This window comes from Artibeus jamaicensis, unplaced genomic scaffold (genome assembly GCF_021234435.1).
Source record: "Artibeus jamaicensis isolate MK-2021 breed Jamaican fruit bat unplaced genomic scaffold, CSHL_Jam_final contig_252, whole genome shotgun sequence".
Lineage (NCBI taxonomy): Eukaryota > Metazoa > Chordata > Mammalia > Chiroptera > Phyllostomidae > Artibeus > Artibeus jamaicensis.
In genome coordinates this window covers 1,539,156-1,559,349 of record NW_026521538.1, presented here as the reverse complement: position 1 = coordinate 1,559,349, position 20,194 = coordinate 1,539,156, and the positions used below count along the sequence as shown (strand labels likewise).

Here is a 20,194-nt window from a genome sequence, read left to right as displayed (position 1 = left end):
CGCTGTGAGGTGTGAGGCTCTGTCAGAGCAGGGTTAGTATTATGTCACAGTCAGCCCCACTGTGGCATTCTCTTAGACCTTCAATAAACACTTTCTAATAATCCACGGGAAGTCTTTCTATTATACATTACAGAACCCCTTTCTGTAAGTGACCCAGGACAACTCTTAGAGTTTAAGCTGGACAGTGGGGGCGGCAGGAAAGGATGGCCCAAGACTCAAAACAGGCAAAAGGCAATTCCTGGCTAGACGGTCAAGTGTTTTCAAGACCTGCTTTGTGCTTCTGGATGTCTGGTCTTACTCAGCCCGTGTACTGGAGTGCCCCAGTGTTCTGGAGTTTTATACAATTTCTCAATCTCTCTCTGGATTGTATTTCCTCAGGAGCCTATTACCTGACTCTTCATGTAACAAACAGGGCAGAGCGCTGAGAGCAGCTTAATAAATGTGCTGAACAGATGGTGTTTGATAATATCTTCCAGCTAATCCTTTTCTTCAACCTGTGACTTTATCTCCCAGCCATGAGGTGCCTCACAGGAAGGTTAGCCTAGGTAGCCTACATCAGCCTCCTACCCCCACCCAACCCTCCTCCGGCCTCTGAAGCACTGGGGTTTTAGTAAAAAGAGCAAAGATTGTGCAACCTAAAAAACCTATATTCTACTTCTGGTTCTGACATTTACTATCCACAAAATCTGAGACAAATTATTTAACCTTTCTGAACCTTGGTTTCCTCATCTGTAAGCTGGAATTGAATTATCAATATTTTAAAAGATTAAAAAATATTTTAAAGGATTGTTGTGAGGTATTAGATAATGTATATAAAGCACAAAACACAAAAAGCAGGTGCTCAATTTTAGTTTCTCTGTTCCTGACTCAGGGAGATTTTAAGACCAAGTGGGGAATAAAGTTGCTGAAACATGTCTAAACACAAAACAAAATAAAATCAGGACACGTTTGTTAGAGCTGCTTTACAAGACAAAAGGTTATGCTGTGTGAGCAGGGCAATTATCTCCTCCCCTCAGCACAGGGAAGTCACCGTGACACCCTTAGGTAAGGGACTGTCCAGTCATTTCCAACTCTAGGACTCAACGGGACGCACACAGAAGTGTAACCGACTCCTTGCGCAGCTGCAGATGTTGCTGTCTGAGAAGCCAGGAGGCCCCTGCTGAAGGGCCCCGCCCAGAAGGTACCTTGTGGCTCTGAGCATAAGGTGGTGCCAACGGGATGACACAGGCACGCCTTGGGAATACTGCAGGTTCGGGCCACAGCAACGAAGCGAGAGTTGCAATACAGGAAGTCCTAATCTTTTTGAGGGGTCTCGCTTTCAATTCACAAAAAACAAAAAAAGCAAACAACCCCCCCCCAAAAAAAAAGAGCAACATCTGTGAAGTGCAATAAAATGAAGTGTGCCTGTGTCTGTTACAGGACATAGTACTGCGAAGTGGTGGAGAGCTGCTGTCACTCACAGTTCTATGACCCTGGCCAAAACACTTAACCACTTTGGGTCTCAGTAGAGCACATTCCCCATCTACCACACAGAATGACTGCAAAGAAAAACCTACAAAGTTCACACAAATATGAGTCAGTATCATTGTCAGCCAATCGCATTAAATACACTTCAATAAAAATTAACTTAGAGATCGAGAATGCACATCAATATTTTCTTACAACCTAAAAAATGAATTTTCTAAATTTCCCCTTCAAGTACCAAACACTTTAAAAACTTTAAATCTTTTTGGTGGAAGTCTTTAAAAAATTATATCCTCCTCTGAACACAATTTATTCTATCTTAACGACTCAGGGTCATTACCATGTGCACCATTATTAGTATTGGGATGCTTTTTATCATACTAAACAGAAATGTATTGGTAGTTTTGGGAGCTACTCAATTGAGTTTGTCTGCTTAACTACATTACAGCCACGGTGGCAGTCTGTACTGCGCGAAACTCCTCCTTCTCACTGGCTGCCCAGTGGATGCTGTGTTTATTAGGAGCCTGCCTGTCCTTCTGTAGAGTACTTCTGCTTGCTGTGAGCACAGGGGAAACAGGCTCTGAATGGAGGCTCACCGACAGCTTCCTAAGCACAGTGCATGGATTTTCTAACCGCAACTTCGACTGCTCAGAGGCCTTTATTCCTCAGTTTTTGGTTCTTGGATATGTTTCTGATGTTTCTGAGATAGGTGACTACAAATAAGTGGGACATTACTACCTTTTCTTTCTTTTTTTTACATTACTACCTTTTCAATGTATCAAAAATTTACTCTAAATGCATTTTAGCAATATACAAAAAAGATATAAAGGTAGTAATGGTGTATGAGAAAGATTAACAAGCATCCTGGAATCTTACTGTAGAAAAAGCTGGAGAGATAAATGGTTCTCCCCAACTCAAGAAGCACAGTCATCACCAGAGTCGGTGCAGACCTTTGGGGCACTGCATCATGCCTGCGACTGCGCTCTGGCAGTGGGCTGCGTGCCCGGGGTTCGCAACGTGCCTGGAGTTCATGAAGTCAAGGCATGTGCCCCATGAGAGGACAGAGTGCTCCGGAGGAAACTGAGCAAGCACTTTCTTCCAAAGTGATGCTCACACAGAATTAAAAACTGAGTAGTAGTCCCTCTGTAACTGATGTCTAACTTCCTTTATGGTTGTAAGACTGGGATCTGCTGCTGTCCCATGATTTAGTAATTTAATAGGGCTTCTATATTTTAGTTATTCTCAACTAATGGAAGGTTTTCCTAAGGGCCATGCAACCAACCCTGAAGCAATGACTGTGGCACCATGGCCAGACCAGACCTGACCTTGGGGACCATGGTAAGGGGAGCTGAGCTCCTCAGAACCAAGGCATACTGAAGAAACACCACCAGTGTAACCTGGAGCCCTGTAGTATAACACCTGGATGCTGAAAAATAGTACCAGACAGGTGGGCACACAGGCTCACCAGACTTAGGAGGCATTTATAGCAGTGGTTTGGGGGAGCTCAGGAAATGAAAAGATTAAAATTGCAACCTTGCTTGAGAGAAAGAGCCATCAACGAAGGGCTATTCGTGTGTGTGTTTTCCTGGTAAAAAGGGCCAGGGCAGATGTACTGGAAAACCACCGGTCATCAGAGCAAGCACATTGCCCTTGGCTACCACTAAATGATCTCTACCTAGAGTGACTGTATGCTTTCCTGAACACCTACACCATAGTGGTTTCATAAAATTCGCTGGCAAGTATAAGGGGTCTTGTACATTTATTCTATGATTTGTATGTCTTACTGACTCAATTTGTCTTGTCTTTGCTTTCCAAGCAGAAGCAAGCTATTTGCAGGTATGTGGCGACCATATTTCATGTTTTCCTGTTTTTTTTTTTTTTTTAGCAAGGAAGAGGGGAAAGAAACAAAGCACCAAGGATGCCTCTGGGTGTTCTTCCTGGGCATCCCCGTGTAGTGAGGTAGGGACATGGGCAATGAAGCTGGTGGCAACTGCTGGGTATAGGTCTGTTCTGTACACACCGAGCTAAGGTGTTTATAAGACTCTGAATCTGGGACTTCCGCCAAGATGGAGGTGTAGTTGGAAACACTGAGCCTTCTCACACAACCAAGTTTAAAGACAACAAAGTTTTAGTAACAAAAAATGCAGCCAAAACACAGAAAACTGAACTATACCTAAGTCCAACAACAACGAACTCTTTAGCCAGACCGGTACGAGGCGCGGCGGTACGAGGCGCGGCGTCAGTGACTGGCAGAGCGCGGTTGCGCAGGAAAGATCGGCCTGACCGACCCAGGTGCTCAGGTGGTGGTTGGCGGATCCCAGGCGTGGGGTTGCGACGGGCAGACCCAGTGAGGGTGGCGCAAGGCAGCAAGTTGACTGCAGTCTCACATTTGCATGCAGATAAACCAGCGAAGGAGCGACCATTGAGACAGACCGAGCAGGCCCCAGCAGCTGGAAGCAGCAGAGGGGACCGCCATTGATCCTCTTTGACCCCGCCCCCACATACTGCGTCACAATCCGGCGACCTGGGTGGCCCCGCCCTGGTGAGCACCTAAGGCTCCGCCCCTCATACATAACTGGCGCGAACAGACCAAAACATGACTCAAGAACTCAAAGCCCCAGGGCCCATAACTCTAAGGGACCAAGAAATAGCCAAACTTTCAGATGCACAGTTCAAAACACTGGTGATCAGGATGCTCACAGAAATGGTTGATTTTAGTCACAAATTAGAGGAAAAAAATGAAGAGAAATGCACAGGAAACCAATAGTGATGAAAAGAACACTGGGACTCAAATCAATGAAGTGGACCAGAAGGAAGAAAGAAACAACCAAATGGAAAAGAATGAAGAAACAAGAATTCAAAAAATGAGGAGAGGCTTAGGAACCTCCAGGACATCTTTAAACGCTCCAACATCTGAATTATAGGAGTACCAGAAGGGGAAGGGAAAGAGCAAATGGAAATCTTATTTGAACAAATAATAAAAGAGACCTTCCCCAATCTGGCAAAGGCAATAGACTTCCAGGAAATCCAGGAAGCTCAGAGAGTCCCAAAGAAGTTGGACCCAAGAAGGAACACACCAAGGCACATCATTATTACATTAGCCAAGATTAAAATGAAGGAGAGAATCCTAGAAGCAGCAACAGATAAGGGGACAGTCACCTATAAAGGACTTCCCATCAAACTGTCAGTAGATTTCTCAAAAGAGACCTTCTTACAGGCAAGAAGGGGCTGGAAAGAAGCATTCCAAGTCATGAAATCCAAAGACCTACATCCAAGATTGATCTATCCAGCAAAGCTTTCATTTAGAATGGAAGGGCAGATAAAGTACTTCTCAGATAAGGTCAAGTTAAAGGAGTTCATCATCACCAAGCCCTTACTATATGAAATGTTAAAGGGACTTATCTAAGAAAAAGAAGATAAAAAAGATGAACAGTGAAAGGACAGCAAACTCACAGTTATTAACAACCACACCTAAAACAAAAGCAAACTAAGAGGACAGCTAGATCAGGAGCAGAACCATAGAAATGAAGATCTCAGGGAGGGTTAGCAACAGGGGAGTGGGAGGAGGAGAAGGGGGGAGAAGGTACAGAAAATAAGTAGCACAGATGGTAGGTAGAAAATAGATGGGGGGGGCAAGAATAGTATGGGAAATATAGAATCTAAAGAACTTGAGACACATGGTCATAAACTAAAGGGGGGAATGTGGGAGGGGGGTGCCGGGTGGAGGGGAACGAAGGGGGGGAATAGAACTGTAATGGCATAATCAATAAAAAAAAAAAAAGACCTTGAATCTGAGATGTCTGGCTGGCAATTGCACACACAGGGACAGGCCCACCAGCAGCCTCACTTGGGTCTGAGAACCTGTGCATTAATACTAACCTTTGTCCAGGTGTCATCAGATGGCCCTATTATAATAACTAACTTTATAACTATAGTAATAAAATCACTTTTGGCTGTGCCTCCAAATTATCCAGCTTCCTACCTTGTTTTTCTCCAGAAATTTTCTCAATAGCACCTAAGTTTAGATAAATTTTAATTTCATATCATTTGATATTCAATTAAAAATATTAACCTCAACTTCCTGAAGTTTAATTCTATTACAATTTTTTTCATGTTTAAAAAAAATGGGTATTAGCCAGTTTTGCCTAAGTTTTAAAGTGCTAGTCTTTACGTTTGCTTCTAGTTATTCAATTTTTCCAATAGCTTTAGGCCTTTGATAGAGCCTAAATTTATAATTTACGTGGATTTAGACTCCTCTCAGGCAATAAGCAGATGACCAGAGACCACGAGTTTCCGTCCTGCAGACCACTTGCCCGACTTGACCAAAGGGGAAGCGCTGCTTCGGTTCAGCCTTTCCAGTCAGCACCACAGTGCGTATCTCACATCTGACTACGCCAGGTCTTTACAAGAACAATAGTTTATCGCAGATTTTGAAACTGCTTGTTTTGATTTCATGTTTCTTCCACTCAACAACAGGGCTCACTGTAACAGTTAAGTGAACTACTAATCAATCAGAACTCCTTCACCACCACCGCTTACGAGCAGTAAGATTCTAGTGACTGGTAAGTGAAAGAAAGGGCTGTTGTAGGAAGAGGGAAACTTGATTTCTAACTACTTGGACAAGTTCAGAGTTCCTTTCCCTGGTGAGTAATGGCCTATACAGCCTTAAATGCCTACTCCTTAAGGGTGCAGTAAAAGGATAAGATAATATTCATAAAAACTTCGAGAGACAGTTTAAGAATGATGTTTTACAACCCCACCTTTAATGATTTACTAAGTGATTTTTTTTTCTAGAGCAGAGGTTAGACACAGCAGAACTCACCCACTTTGTCAACACTGCAATACTCACATACCCCGAGGAAAGCATTCCTGGGGTTAATATAAATGGTGGATAGTCATTTCTTATATTATCTTAGGGCAAAAGACAGATCAAACAGAGATGTGGCAGAAAGTGGCAATGACAACTTTAACAGTCTAGAATTTAGAGTTATCGATTCGGGTAGTCTATCTGTTCTCTAACAATAAAACTGTTTGATAGCAAATTCAACATCACTGTTAACCAAAATATATTCTTCTTAACTAAAAAAGAGCATTAGAGACTGTGAGTGATGTTTGGATGGGAGCCAATCTTAACAGCAGAAAAACAGAGTTGCAGGAAAACAGAAGGGGAGAAAAAGCCAGAGAACATGTTAGACAGAGTAGACCAAATAGTCAAGAGCCATAAATTAATTTGGCTTCATTCTTCTCTTTAAACAAAACATAAAAATGTAGCATCAGTCCCCCTTTAATGCAGTAAGAGGGTGTGATACAGGGTGCAGCCAGGGGGGGCCCCCAAAAAAAAGATTTGGAATGGTGTCCAGAATTCAAAGTGTATAGGAATACTGGAGAGACATATAAGATGTCCTCACCCCCCCCCCCCCCCGCCCAGGGGGAAGAAAGAATGGAGCCAGGGCCATTGAGAGCTGTTTTGCATAGCAACAGTTTTGCAGCTAACCTCTGGAATGATTATTTAACATATCTATAACCTTTAACTGGTTTCATAGGTATGTTAAATAGCAGTGGCCAAGTTTGGAGCCAGGGAGAAAGACTGGGACTCAGGAGAAAAAAACTAGGAGCTGGACTCCTGAAGATGAAGTTTGTGGCGGGGACTCAAGATGGAACTAGCGGGGACTGAGGATGGAACTAGGAGGACTCAGGATGGGAACTAAGGTCTGCTCTCCGGAGTGAGAAGGGCTTGGACTCAGGATGGAAACTAGGGGCTGCGCTCCTGAGTGAGATGGCCTGGGTGGGAGCTTGGAAAAGACTGGCTCCGAGACATGAAGGGTCCCCGCTTGGCCAGATGGAGGGAGAGCCACGCGGTTTCAGCAGAGTGAGGACCCCCTCTTGGTGAGGTGAAAGAGGGAGCCACGTGGTTTTGGCAGGGTGTGGACCCCCTCTTTCCCAGGTGAAAGGGAAAAACCACGCAGCTTTGCCAGAATGGAGATCCCTGCAGCCAGGTGAAGAAGAAAGCCACATGGTTTTGGTGGAGTGCGGACTCCTGCAGCTTTGGTAGAAGAGGCCCACGCGGCTTTGGGGTGCCCCCTTTGGCTGCAGGGCCTGAAAAAGCAAGAGAGACTTTGACTGGAACTGGGTACAAAGGACTCTTGCCAGTGGACCATGAGAGGGTACCATGGTACTTTGGATTAACTCGAGATCCTGCACAGTGACACAGCTGATGGCACCACCGGCCTGAAAAAGGGACGTGTGCTCTTTTCCTGATTTACGGTACCCGGAGTTGGGACAGTGGGAGAAGGGAGCGCTGTGTGGGTGTAGGTGTATACCCTAAAGGACTTTGATATTTTAGTGGTGGCATTAGGCCTGAATAGCATTAAATAAACATTTTGTTTCCTTTTCACAAATCTCTGGCATTAAGAGATGTCTTTCCAATTGGTGGCGGACAGAAGGGCCCAGTAGATATTAGTATTTTGTTTTCGGGAGGGGCCCCTGTTGTATAGCAGTTTTGGGCATCCCTAGGTAGGCCAAATATTGTATTGCCCCTCCCTCGGACCTCCTTCTCTTGTTCGGTAACAGGTGGTTGTGTGTGTGTGTGCCAAACAGTAATCTGAAATTATGTTCCGTAAATCCTTACTCGTAATCCTTTTAAGCAAGCAGCAGATATGTAAGTATTCAAGGGCCTCAATAGGTCTGTTGACCAGTCTTTGCTCTACACTGGGAAATGCATCCGCCCTTAGCTACTTCACATCTGTCTGTCTTCCATACCCAGATACAGGAATATTCTAAGAGCTATGACAAAATTTTGTCTCTGTGTGTATACGTTTATGCATGTGTATAGATGTGTTGTGGACAAAGTGGGCACAGGCAGTGAAGGTTTCTTTTCTCTCTAATAGAAACGCCACGTACAGCTGGACCTCTAAACCACTGAACAATCACGTCTTCTCTCCACGAAACTGAACCAGAAGAAATAGTGTAAGGGTAGGCAAGGGTGAGAGAGAACAGAGAGAAATAAAGTTCGTAAGACTACAAAATAGAAAGTGACCCCTTAAAATCAGGCAGTCCAATACCCATTTTCTAGGTGGTTGATGACCAAATTATGTAAATTTGAATTTGGACAGGGTTAAAGAGAGCCACCGCTCCCCAGAGATCAGAATCATGGGAGATGGTGTGTGTGGGAGGGGGAGGGCATGTCACATGTGTGTTCTCTCTTCATCCCGGGAGCCCAGCCTCACTGCGCCACCGCTGCTGTTGACAACACGGCACCTTGCTGGTGTGGAGTGAAAAATAGTGAAGAACTCCTGACCTAGAACAGAAGACCTGTCATCCCTCTGTGATGCTTTCAAAGTTTACTGTGTTCTTAACCCAGTTCACTCAAAGCAGGGCAAAATAAAGGCTCAAAAATCATTAATAATCTAAAATGCGGGAAAGGACAGGTGCCTCCGAGGGTGCTGACTGGGCATGTGGCCACAGCTCACCAGCTTGCCTGCATCTCAGGGCTTAATGTTGCTAATATAAAGCTAGTATTATTCACAGTAGATCTGAATATGACAGGAGCAGTTTAAGGCCAACTTCTCTTCAATTTAACCAGATTGCCAAATTTATTTAATTACAATAAATACATAACTATCAAGATTCTCATGTCCACTCTTTAACGTATTTTTTACCCTACAGGCAAATATGCCCAGGAAGCCAAAATATAATCAGTTACTTGGTGAGCAGGAAATCAGAGCATCTCCTCACTACGAATGTAACGAGTTTATAAAACAGACCCTCTGTCAAACTCTTTACTTCTGAAAGGTTTTCCCTTCCCCACCAAATTAATTTTTGTTTCTATCATCCCAGGTAGGAATATACACACAAGACCAAATACATTACATTTGCAATTAATTTAAATATATCGGGGGGAGGAGGTTCAGTCTGTGAAAAGCCATGAATTTTGGACTAAATAACATAAATTTTAAAAATGATAGTCCTTGGAAGTACAGGGAAAAACATCACCAAGTGATAGAACTAAATACTGATTTGGTGAGACAACAAACCTTACTTATTAATATAATAATATAATAAATATAAAATAAAATAAAATAAAATATAATATAACAAAGAATTCTTAGAAAACACTGAAAAAGACCTTAAGAAGTAATTCAAGAAAAGAAGAGACAGACCTCTTCCTGGGCCGATTTGAACTGAAAAAGGGTATCTGTCTCTACTGGCCTCCTGAATTAGTGCAACCAGGCTAAAGAGAGATCTGGATGTTAAAGGCATACGACTGACATTTTATAAGGTCAGACTTACATGAAAGCTTGTAATAAGCTAGTGAGATTGACCTTTTTTTTTCTTTTGTATTTGCCAGGTAGAGGATTAAAATCTATGTTGTTCTTTGGGGGAAATCTCCCTTGAATTACCAATTTAAATAACCAGAACCATGATGGGCTAAAATAACACTGCTGCTGAAGCAGAACACAGAGGTGCTCCTTCCCCAAGTGAGAGGAAAGGGCACCATATCATGATGCTCTTTGGAAGGGGTGCAGGGAAAGACACATTTGCCCGGGCCCCGCAGAGGCCAAGGGACTGCATAGCCTCCCTGGAGTGGGACTGACAGAAGTCAGAGGCCAGACAAGCTTCCCATTACAATGGGAATGCACTTCTTTTGTAATAATAAAAATGATGATAACAACAGAAATAAACTCAAACAAAAACAGTGTCACCTTGCAGGGCAGTGTGTATGCACAAGGAGGATTAAAGGAGGCATGGGGAGCTGATGTAAACCGACAATAAGACATTAAGACATTTAGTAATTCAAAAATTCCTAGTTTCTTTTTGGGTGAAAGGAATGGGAAGCTAGCCAACTATACAACTAAATTAGCAGATATTTGATAGTATCCTGAGTTTTTCATGATTTTATGGGATCTTCTTGAGGTTCTTCATCTCCATCTTTGAAATCATACAAATCTGTGGTATGATCCTTAAAAGCGGCAAGTTCTACTTGTGCTGCCAAATAGTAAATCAAAACGGATACAATAACAGCACTCTTAAGAAATAACTGTAATTAAAGGACCTGGACCACTTTGTAAAATGTAAAATACTAAAAAAGGATTCCTAAGATACCTTATACAAAATTTAATGTTATTTCTCACTGGTTCCCCTCATATTAGAGGAGGCATATATATTTAACAATTTAAAATATAGGGATAAGTGAAGATGGAGGCATAGGTGGATGTGCCGTGCCTTCTCACACAACCAAGTTTAGAAACAACTAAATATTAGCAACAGAAAACACAGCCAGAACACGGAAAATTGAACTTTTCGGAAGTCTGTTAACAACAAATTCTTCAGCCTGACCGGTAAATGGCGAAACCAGCCGCTGGTGAAGCGGGGTTGCACAGGAAAACTCGGTCAGACAGACTCAGGAGCGCGGAATCCAGGCGCTCGGAATCCAGGCGCAGGGTTGGACCTAGTGAGCGACCGAGCAAGCGACTGAGCGAGCAACCAGGCGAGCGACCACGGGGGAGACAGCAGGGGAGCAGGGCTGCGTGTTGACTGTGGTCGCGCATTTGTGCGCAGGTGGACAGGTGAGGGAGTGGGCGATTGGACCGGAACCCAGCGGGTCCCCACAGCAAGCAGCAGGGAGGGCGCCGCCATTTCCCTGCTCTGACCCCACCTCCACATACAGCGTCATAACCCAGTGACTCTGAGTGGCCCGGCCCAGGTGAACCACCTAAGGCGCGGCTCCTCACCCAGCTGTGAGAAACAGCAGAGGGTGCCGCCATTTCCCCGCTCTGACCACGCCCCCCCACATATAGCGTCACAACCCAGCGACCTGGGAGTCCAAGGCGCCGCTTCTCACACTTAAAGGGCGCGAACAGACCAAAAATGGCGCAAGAAGATCTCAAAGCCCCAGATATAAATCTAAGCGATGAAGAAATAGCAAAACTCTCAGACGCACAGTTTAAAACACTGGTGATCAGGACCCTCACAGAACTGGTTGATTATAGCCACAAATTAGACAAATATATGAAGGCGAAACTAATTGAAATGAATGGAATTGCACAGGACACCAATAGCAATGAAAAGGAAACTGGGACTCAAATCAATGGAGTGGACCAGAAGAAAGCAAGTAATGGCCAAACAGAAAAGAGTCAAGAAGCAAGAATTCAAAGAAATGAGGAGAGTCTTAGGAACCTCCAGGACATCTTTAAACGCTCCAACATCCGAATTATAGGGGTACCAGAAGGGGGAAAGGCACAGCCACCAGTGGAAAACTTATTTGAACAAATAATAAAGGAGAATTTCCCCAATCGGGCAAAGGAAATAGACTTCCGGGAAATCCAGGAAGCTCAGAGAGTCCCAAAGAAGTTGGACCCAAGAAGGAACACACCAAGGCACATCATCATTACATTAGCCAAAATGAAAATGAAGGAGAGAATCCTAGAAGCAGCAAGAGCTAAGGGGACAGTCACCTACAAAGGAGTCCCCATCAGACTGTCAGCGGATTTCTCAAAAGAGACCTTACAGGCAAGAAGGGGCTGGAAAGAGGTATTCCAAGTCATGAAATCCAAAGACCTACAACCAAGATTGCTCTATCCAGCAAAACTTTCATTTAGAATGGAAGGACAGATAAAGTGCTTCTCAGATAAGATCAAATTCAAGGAGTTCATCATCACCAAGCCCTTATTATATGAAATGTTAAAGGGGTTATCTAAGAAAAAGAAGTTAAAGAAACATGAACAGTGAAAGGACAACAAACTCACAGTTATTAAGAACCACACCTAAAACAAAAGCAAACTAAAAGGACAGCTAGATCAGGAGTGGAAACATAGAAATGAAGATCTCAAGGAGGGTTAGCAACAGGGGAGTGGGAGGAGGAGAAGGGGGGAGAAGGTACAGAAAATAAGTAGCATAGACAGTAGATAGAAAATAGATGGGGGGGGCAAGAAAAGCATGGGAAATATAGAATTTAAAGGACTTGAGACACATGGTCATAAACTAAAGGGGGGTCATGGTGGGGATGGGGGGGTAGGGTGGAGGGGAATGAAAGGGGGAATAGAACAACTGTAACAGCATAATCAATAAAAAAATTTAAAAAATAGGGATAAGCAAAGTACTTTTGTTTTTAAAATGCTTTATTTCCTTTTGTTTGTTTCTTTTAATTTTATTTTTCAGGGAGGGGGAAGGGAGTAAGAGAGGGAGAGAAATGTTGGTATGTGAGAGATACATATATGGGTTGCCTCTCACATGTCCCCAACTGGGGAACCCAGGCCACAACCCAGGCATGCGCCCTGACTGGGAATCAAACTGGTGACATTTTGGTTCAGAGGCTGGCACTCAATCCACTGAACCATGCCAGCCAGGACTAAGCAAAATACTTTTATATCTATCATTCTCTCAGGGGTGCTTTTGGAACTAAGAGTCCTTTATAGCCATCCTGCATCCCCTCTCTGAAAACACTCAAGGCCACTGATGGAGATGTACTGGAATGGGGTGAACTAAACAGAATCATCTGCATATTCACATTTTTACTCAGGAATATTAGAAGACGAAATGGAACTAAATGCACACATATACACACTCTCTCACATTAATATCCACACACTCAATTTAGGTATTTATCCTACCTCAATCTTCTCCCTAGTTCCATGACTTCTTCTGCTCCCAACACTCTACCCACTTCAACCGCATTGATTCGACTTCCCTTGGAGAAAACTATAGTCTAAGTTCCCCACCACTAATGTCCCCTCATTTTAGACTTTGCTTCATATTACTCAGAAATGCCACCTTCTCAAAGATTAAAATCCGATGTCACTTTTTTTTTTTTGCATAAAATCTGTCAATCTCTATTGCTCATACTCTAGCCTCCTTAGCACTTTCCCTGGAGGCTGCTGAATATTTTACTCTGCTCTCAGGATCTCCATCTTTCATTACACAGCATTATGCTGCACAGTAACAGCTGACTTGGCTATCTCCTCTGTGGGCTGCAAACCATCCCTAGGTCTAAGACTGTGCCCTTTTTAACCTGGTAGCTTCATTGACTAAAACTGAGGGATCAGCTCATCTCAGACACAACTAAGTAATGAATAAACAAACCCAATAAGTTACTACATAGTGAAGATAATTTTCCTAAGATACTTACAAGGAATTGAAAATGGCAGAGGAAACATTCTGACACAACAGAAGGGAAAAGAATAAACTTTCAGCGTGAGTTCAAATCATCGAGGCAGGGAAAGAAAGAGGGAATTTTGAAGGTCCAACTGTCCTAACTGCAAGCATACAAGGGGTTGCTCATATATTCTCCAAGGTACCAGAAAAACTGGGATGAAAGGTACAGCTTACATAATAGCTTTCAAAAGCCATTTGATTTTGACTGCAATCCAGAACAAGAAATCCTTTTTACCAAGTGATCCTGTACACACCGGTTTCTGTGTGTATGATGACACACAACTTTCAATAGTATTTACCCTTATTATATGCTATGTACTCTTTTTCTTTTTAAAATGTTGGTTAGGACCCACTAAACTGATCTTACAACTGATAACAGAGGTCACAACTGGTTGATCTGGTTTGAAAAACTGGTCTACACAGACTCACCACTTCCTGGCACATCCTAAGAATCTGCTATGCTGGTTACTTTTGAAATCCGTCTCTATCTAGCATAAGTTACAGTGCCAGGCTTTCTAGGCAAACCGTCTCAAGCCAATTTTATAGCCACTGGAACAAACACCTTAAACTGCGCTGCATAGGATCTGAATTATCTGTTTGAAACATGCAGAGCTACCATTTGATGAAACAGTTTATTAAAATTACATTAAAAGGACTTCCGCCAAGATGGAGGATTAAGGTGGATGTGCCTTGCCTCCTCTCACAACCAAGTTTAAGGACAACTAAATATTAGCATCAGAAAACACAACCAGAACACGGAAAACTGAACTTTTCGGAAGTCCGCAAACAACAAATTCTTTGGCCCGACCGGTGAGGGGCGAAACCGGCAGCGGGTGAGGAGTTACAAAGGAGAACTCGATCGACCCGGCGCGGGCGCGGAATCCAGACGCGCGACTCGCGCGGGTTCCAAACCCAGGATTGGACCTAGTGAGCAGCCCACCAGTTGAGCGACTACGGAGGAGTCAGCGGGGAGGCGGTGGTAGCGAGTTGACTGTGGGTGCCCGGATACGCGCGGGTGAGGGAGTGAGCGGTGGGACCGGCTGCTGCGGCGGCGGTGGCGGTGGCGGCGGCGGCAGCGGCAGCGGCGGCGCCATTTTCCCCGCTCCGACCACGCCCCCACATACAGCGTCACAACCCAGCGACCTGGGACTCCAAGGCGCCGCTTCTCTCACTTAAAGGGCCAGAACAGACCAAAAATGTCGCAGGGGGACCTCAAAGTCCCGGAGATAAATCTAAGTGACGAAGAAATAGCAAATCTCTCAGACGCACAGTTTAAAACACTGGTCGTCAGCTTCCTCACAGATTTGGTGGACTATAGCCACAAATTAGAGAAACATATGAAGGCTAAATTAAGGGAAATGAATGGAATTCCACAGGAAACCCATAGAGATGAAAAAAACTGGGACTCAACTCAATGGAGTGAACCAGAAGGAAGAAAAAAATGATCAATCAGAAAGGAATGAAGAAATAAGAATTCAGAAAAATGAGGAGAAGCTTAGGAACTTCCAGGACATCTATAAACGCTCCAAATATCCGAATTATAGGGGTACCAGAAGGGGGAAAGATACAACCACCAGTGGAAAAACTATTTGAACAAATAATAAAAGAAAATTTCCCCAAGCTGGCAAAGGAAACAGACTTCCAGGAAATCCAAGAAGCCCAGAGAGTACCAAAAAAGTTGGATTCAAGAAGAAACACACCAAGGCATATAATAATTACATTAGCCAAGATTAAAACGAAGGAGAGAATCCTGGAAGCAGCAAGAGCTAAGGGGACAATCACCTACAAAGGAGTCCCCATCAGGCTGTCAGCAGATTTCTCAAAAGAGACCTTACAGGCAAGAAGGGGCTGGAAAGAAATATTCCAAGTCATGAAAACTAAAGACCTACAACCAAGATTGCTCTACCCAGCAAAACTTTCATTTAGAACGGAAGGACAGATAAGGTGCTTCTCAGATAAGACCAAATTCAAGGAGTTCATCATCACCAAGCCCTTATTATATGAAATGTTAAAGGGACTTATCTAAGAAAAAAGAAGTTAAAGAAACATGAACAGTGAAAGGACAACAAGCTCACAGTTATTAACAACCACACCTAAAACGAAAGCAAACTAAAAGGACAGCTAGATCAGGAGTGGAAACATAAAAATGAAGATCTCAAGGAGGGTTAGCAACAGGGGAGTGGGAGGAGGAGAAGGGGGGAGAAGGTACAGAAAATAAGTAGCATAGACAGTAGATAGAAAATAGATGGGGGGGCAAGAATAGTATGGGAAATACAGAACCTAAAGGACTTGAGATACATGGACATAAGCTAAAGGGGGGGTAATGGGGGGGGTTGGGGGGGCAGGGTGGAGGGGAATGAAGGGGGGAATAGAACAACTGTAACAGCATAAACAATTCAAAAAAAATAAATAAATTTATTTAAAAAAAATTACATTAAAAGAGATCCCCCAAATTCTTTCATCAGAAAACTGGTTTTGATGATTAAACACTATGTGTGCACAATTCCCCACACTCCTACACTTAGCCAAGTGATCTTTCTAGTATATACCAAGTTAAAAGAAATTTCAAGTACCAAATAATCCTTTATCATTCCATATTGCTGATCAAATAAGGGTGGCAAGAAGAGTACAATTAACATTTTAAACTCCTAGTCAGGAAACCATAGCAGAGTATTCTTACATGCCTGTAAAAAGCTCCATCTACTCAATTAAATCTACTACAGAAGATTTAATACTTATAAATTGATATGTTTTTACTTACTTTCCAATTAACTCTAACAAAAATCATGGCTTAGACTATTAATTAAATACTAATAAACGTTTTTTTTTTAAGTCTTAAGAACTCTTCTTTTCCAAATATCTGAAAACAAGCCTGTCTGCTTCAGCTGTAAATGAGGTCTGATACTCACTACCACTCCCCCCCAAAACAACGACGTCCAACAACTTATAAATTGAATACAGTAAAATTCCGTGTTAAAAACTGTTTACCATTTGGAAGCAAATAATGATAAAATGGACACTCAATACAAGCAAGGTTATCTACTATGTTACTTAATAAACACTTTTTTTAAAATTCTCACCACTTCCGGCCAAGATGGAGGTGCAGGTGGAAACACTGTACCTCCTGGCACAACCAAATTTAAGGACAACAAAGATTTAGGAAAACACAACCAAAACAGACAGAAAACTGAACTGTACCTAAGTCCGATAATGACGAACTGTAAGAGGAACGGAGTCGGCGACTGGTGGAGAGGGGTCCCAGCAGGAAGAGGTGGTGCTTAGCGTACACGGGCGGAAACGAGCAAACCCGTAAGGCTCGCAAGGCGGCAGGCTGACTGGGGTCACATATTTGTGTGCAGATAAACCAGGTAAAAAAAAAAAAAGAGCAGTGAGACAGAGCGTGTGACCCAGGGCCCCAGTGAGGGGAATTAAAGCCTAAAAGGACCAACTGGAAACACTCTGGGGGTTGAGGTGCCAGCAGAGGCTCCCAGCCTCACAGGAAAGTTGGTTGGAGAGACCCACAGGGTCCTAGAACATACACATGCCCACCTACCTGGGAACCAGCACCAGAAGGGAAGCGGCAGAGGGGACTGAAATCTGAGAGAGGAACAAACGCCATTGCTTGCTCTGACCCTGCCCGCACATACAGCGTCACAACCCAGCGACGTGGGTTGCCACGCCCCAGTGAACACCTAAGCCTCCGCCCCCATACGAAACTGGCGCGAACAGACCAAAACATTATGGCTCAAGCGGAATAGCTCAAAGCCCTACAGCCAATACTTCTAAGCGACCAAGAGACAGCCAACCTATCAGATGCACAGTTGAAAACACTGGTAATCAGGATTCTCACAGACATGGTTGATTTTAGTCACAAATTAGATGAAAAAATGAAGGCTACACTAAGTGAAATGAAGCAAAATGCACAGGGAACCCATAGTGATAGAAAGAACACTGGGACTCAAATCAATGAAGTGGACCAGAAGAAAGAAAGAAACAACCAAACAAAAATATGAAGAAACGAGAATTTAAAAAAATGAGGAGAGACTTAGGAACCTCCAGGACATCTTTAAATGCTCCAACATCTGAATTATAGGGGTACCAGAAGGGGAAGAGGAGCAGCCACGAGTGGAAAGTTTATTTGAACAAATAATAAAGGAGAATTTCCCCAATCTGGCAAAGGAAATAGACTTCCAGGAAGTCCAGAAAGTTCAGAGAGTCCCAAAGAAGTTGGACCCAAGAAGGAACACACCAAGGCACATCATCATTACATTAGCCAAGATTAAAATGAAGGAGAGAATCCTAGAAGCAGCAAGAGCTAAGGGGACTATCACCTATAAAGGACTTCCCATCAGACTGTCAGCGGATTTCTCAAAAGAGACCTTACAGGCAAGAAAAGGCTGGAAAGAAGTATTCCAAGTCATGAAAACCAAAGACCTACACCCGAGATTGATCTATCCAGCAAAGCTTTCATTTAGAATGGAAGGGCAGATAAAGTGCTTCTCAGATAAGATCAAATTCAAGGAGTTCATCACCACCAAGCCCTTACTATATGAAATGTTAAAGGGACTTATATAAGAAAAAGAAGATAAAAAAGATGAACAGTGAAAAAACAGCAAACTCGCAGATATTAACAACTACACCTAAAACAAAAGCGAACTAAGAGGACAGCTAGATCAGGAGTGGAACCATAGAAATGAAGATCTCATGGAAGGTTAGCAACAGGGGAGTGGGAGGAGGAGGAGAAGGGGGGAGAAGGTATAGAAAATAAGTAGCACAGATGGTAGGTAGAAAATAGATAGGGGGGAGGGCAAGAATAGTATGGGAAATATAGAATATAAAGAACTTGAGACACGTGGTCATAAACTAAAGGGGGTGCAGGATGGAGGGAAACGAAGTGGGGGAAAAAGAACTGTAATGGCATAATCAATAAAATTTTTTAAAAAGACAAAAAAAAATAAGATCACAACAATTTAAGAGCTAGATATCAATTTGAAGATAGAATCACTAAAATAAATTCATTTCTGATTGCTATTCAATAGACTGTAATCCTTCTACCTTGATCAGGCCACTAGTTTAGAATAGATAATAACAAGAAACAAGTAGTTACAGCTTTAAAATTTACTAAGAAATAACAATTACTTTTCCAGAAAAATGCTCTATAATCATGTGGCTTAACTGAATAATTTTCCAATTTCATAAAAATTAGACCAAAAGGCAGAAATAGCTAGACAGCCAAAGAAATAAGAAGCCAACTGAAAGACAATCTAGACCAACTGCTAACAATGGCATTATTTTTAATATATATTAGAAATGATCAGAAATCACTTTATAATTGCAAGTATATTATGATCTTGAAAAAGCAGCTTTACATATACTGATACCAATTCTAATTTTTGTCATTTTAAACCAGCTGTTCCCCTGTCCACTGTACAACGGGAATCAATTTATAATATAAACCATTTTTATATATCTAGTTCTAAAAACCACCATTTAAATGTTGAACAATGTACAGGGTGTGGCAAAAATAAATTTATTTGTTCATGTGGAAAATAATATAATAATTAATAAATAATAATACAAGAATAAACCCTGTGTTTCCCATACTCTCCATTGTAACCCGCTTTGCCCTGCCCTGTATGTCCTTTTCTTATTCCTGGTAACAGGAGGTACTAGCATCCTCTGAAGAACCAAAACTACTATGATAGCCTTCATGAGCTGACAATGTTATTTTCATACTTATGTCTCAAGAAAAGAGCAAATAAAAATCAGCAAATTGTTATTCTTTTTAGCAAGAAATCTCAACATCAAGTTTTCCTCTAAAAAATTATGAAAAACTAAGACCAGCAAACAGCTAATATGAAAGTATCAACATACCGGGTTTAGCTAAAAATATTCTTTAAGTAAATAAGCCAATGAAGAAAATTGAGGCAGGGGAGTATCAAATTATACTAAAGGCTCTTCCGCCAAGATGGAGGCATAGGTGGATGTACCCTGCCTTCTCACACAACCAAGTTTAGAGACAACTAAATATTAGCAACAGAAAACACAGCCAGAACACGGAAAATTGAACTTTTCGGAAGTCTGTTAACAACAAATTCTTCAGCCTGACCGGTAAACGGCGAAACCAGCGGCTGGTGAAGCGGGGTTGCACAGGAAAACTCGGTCAGACGGACTCAGGAGCGCGGAATCCAGGCGCAGGGTTGGACCCAGTGAGCGACCGAGCAAGCGTGGGGGAGACAGCAGGGGAGCAGGGCTGCGTGTTGACTGTGGTCGCGCATTTATGCGTGGATAGACAAGCCAGGGAGTGGGCACAGCAAGCAGCAGGGAGGGTGCCGCCATTTCCCTGCTCTGACCCCACCTCCACATACAGCGTCATAACCCAGTGACTCTGAGTGGCCCGGCCCAGGTGAACCACCTAAGGCGCGGCTCCTCACCCAGCTGTGAGAAACAGCAGAGGGTGCCGCCATTTCCCCGCTCTGACCACGCCCCCCACATATAGCGTCACAACCCAGCGACCTGGGAGTCCAAGGCGCCGCTTCTCACACTTAAAGGGCGCGAACAGACCAAAAATGGCGCAAGA

At 43.1% G+C, this 20,194-nt stretch overlaps 1 protein-coding gene across 9 annotated transcripts in view; it reads right to left on the bottom strand.

Annotated features, from left to right (window-relative positions):
- LCOR (ligand dependent nuclear receptor corepressor) overlaps positions 1–20,194 on the bottom strand; it is a 150,823-nt gene that overhangs the window by 7,240 nt on the left and 123,389 nt on the right. Inside the window, exon 1 of one of the 9 annotated variants that reach the window (XM_053662479.1) lies at positions 16,813–16,960. The exons of the other annotated variants lie outside the window; for them this stretch is intronic. The gene's annotated coding sequence lies outside the window, so the exon portion shown is untranslated. Of the gene's footprint in view, positions 1–16,812; positions 16,961–20,194 lie in introns of those variants that run through there. 9 annotated transcript variants of the gene reach the window in all.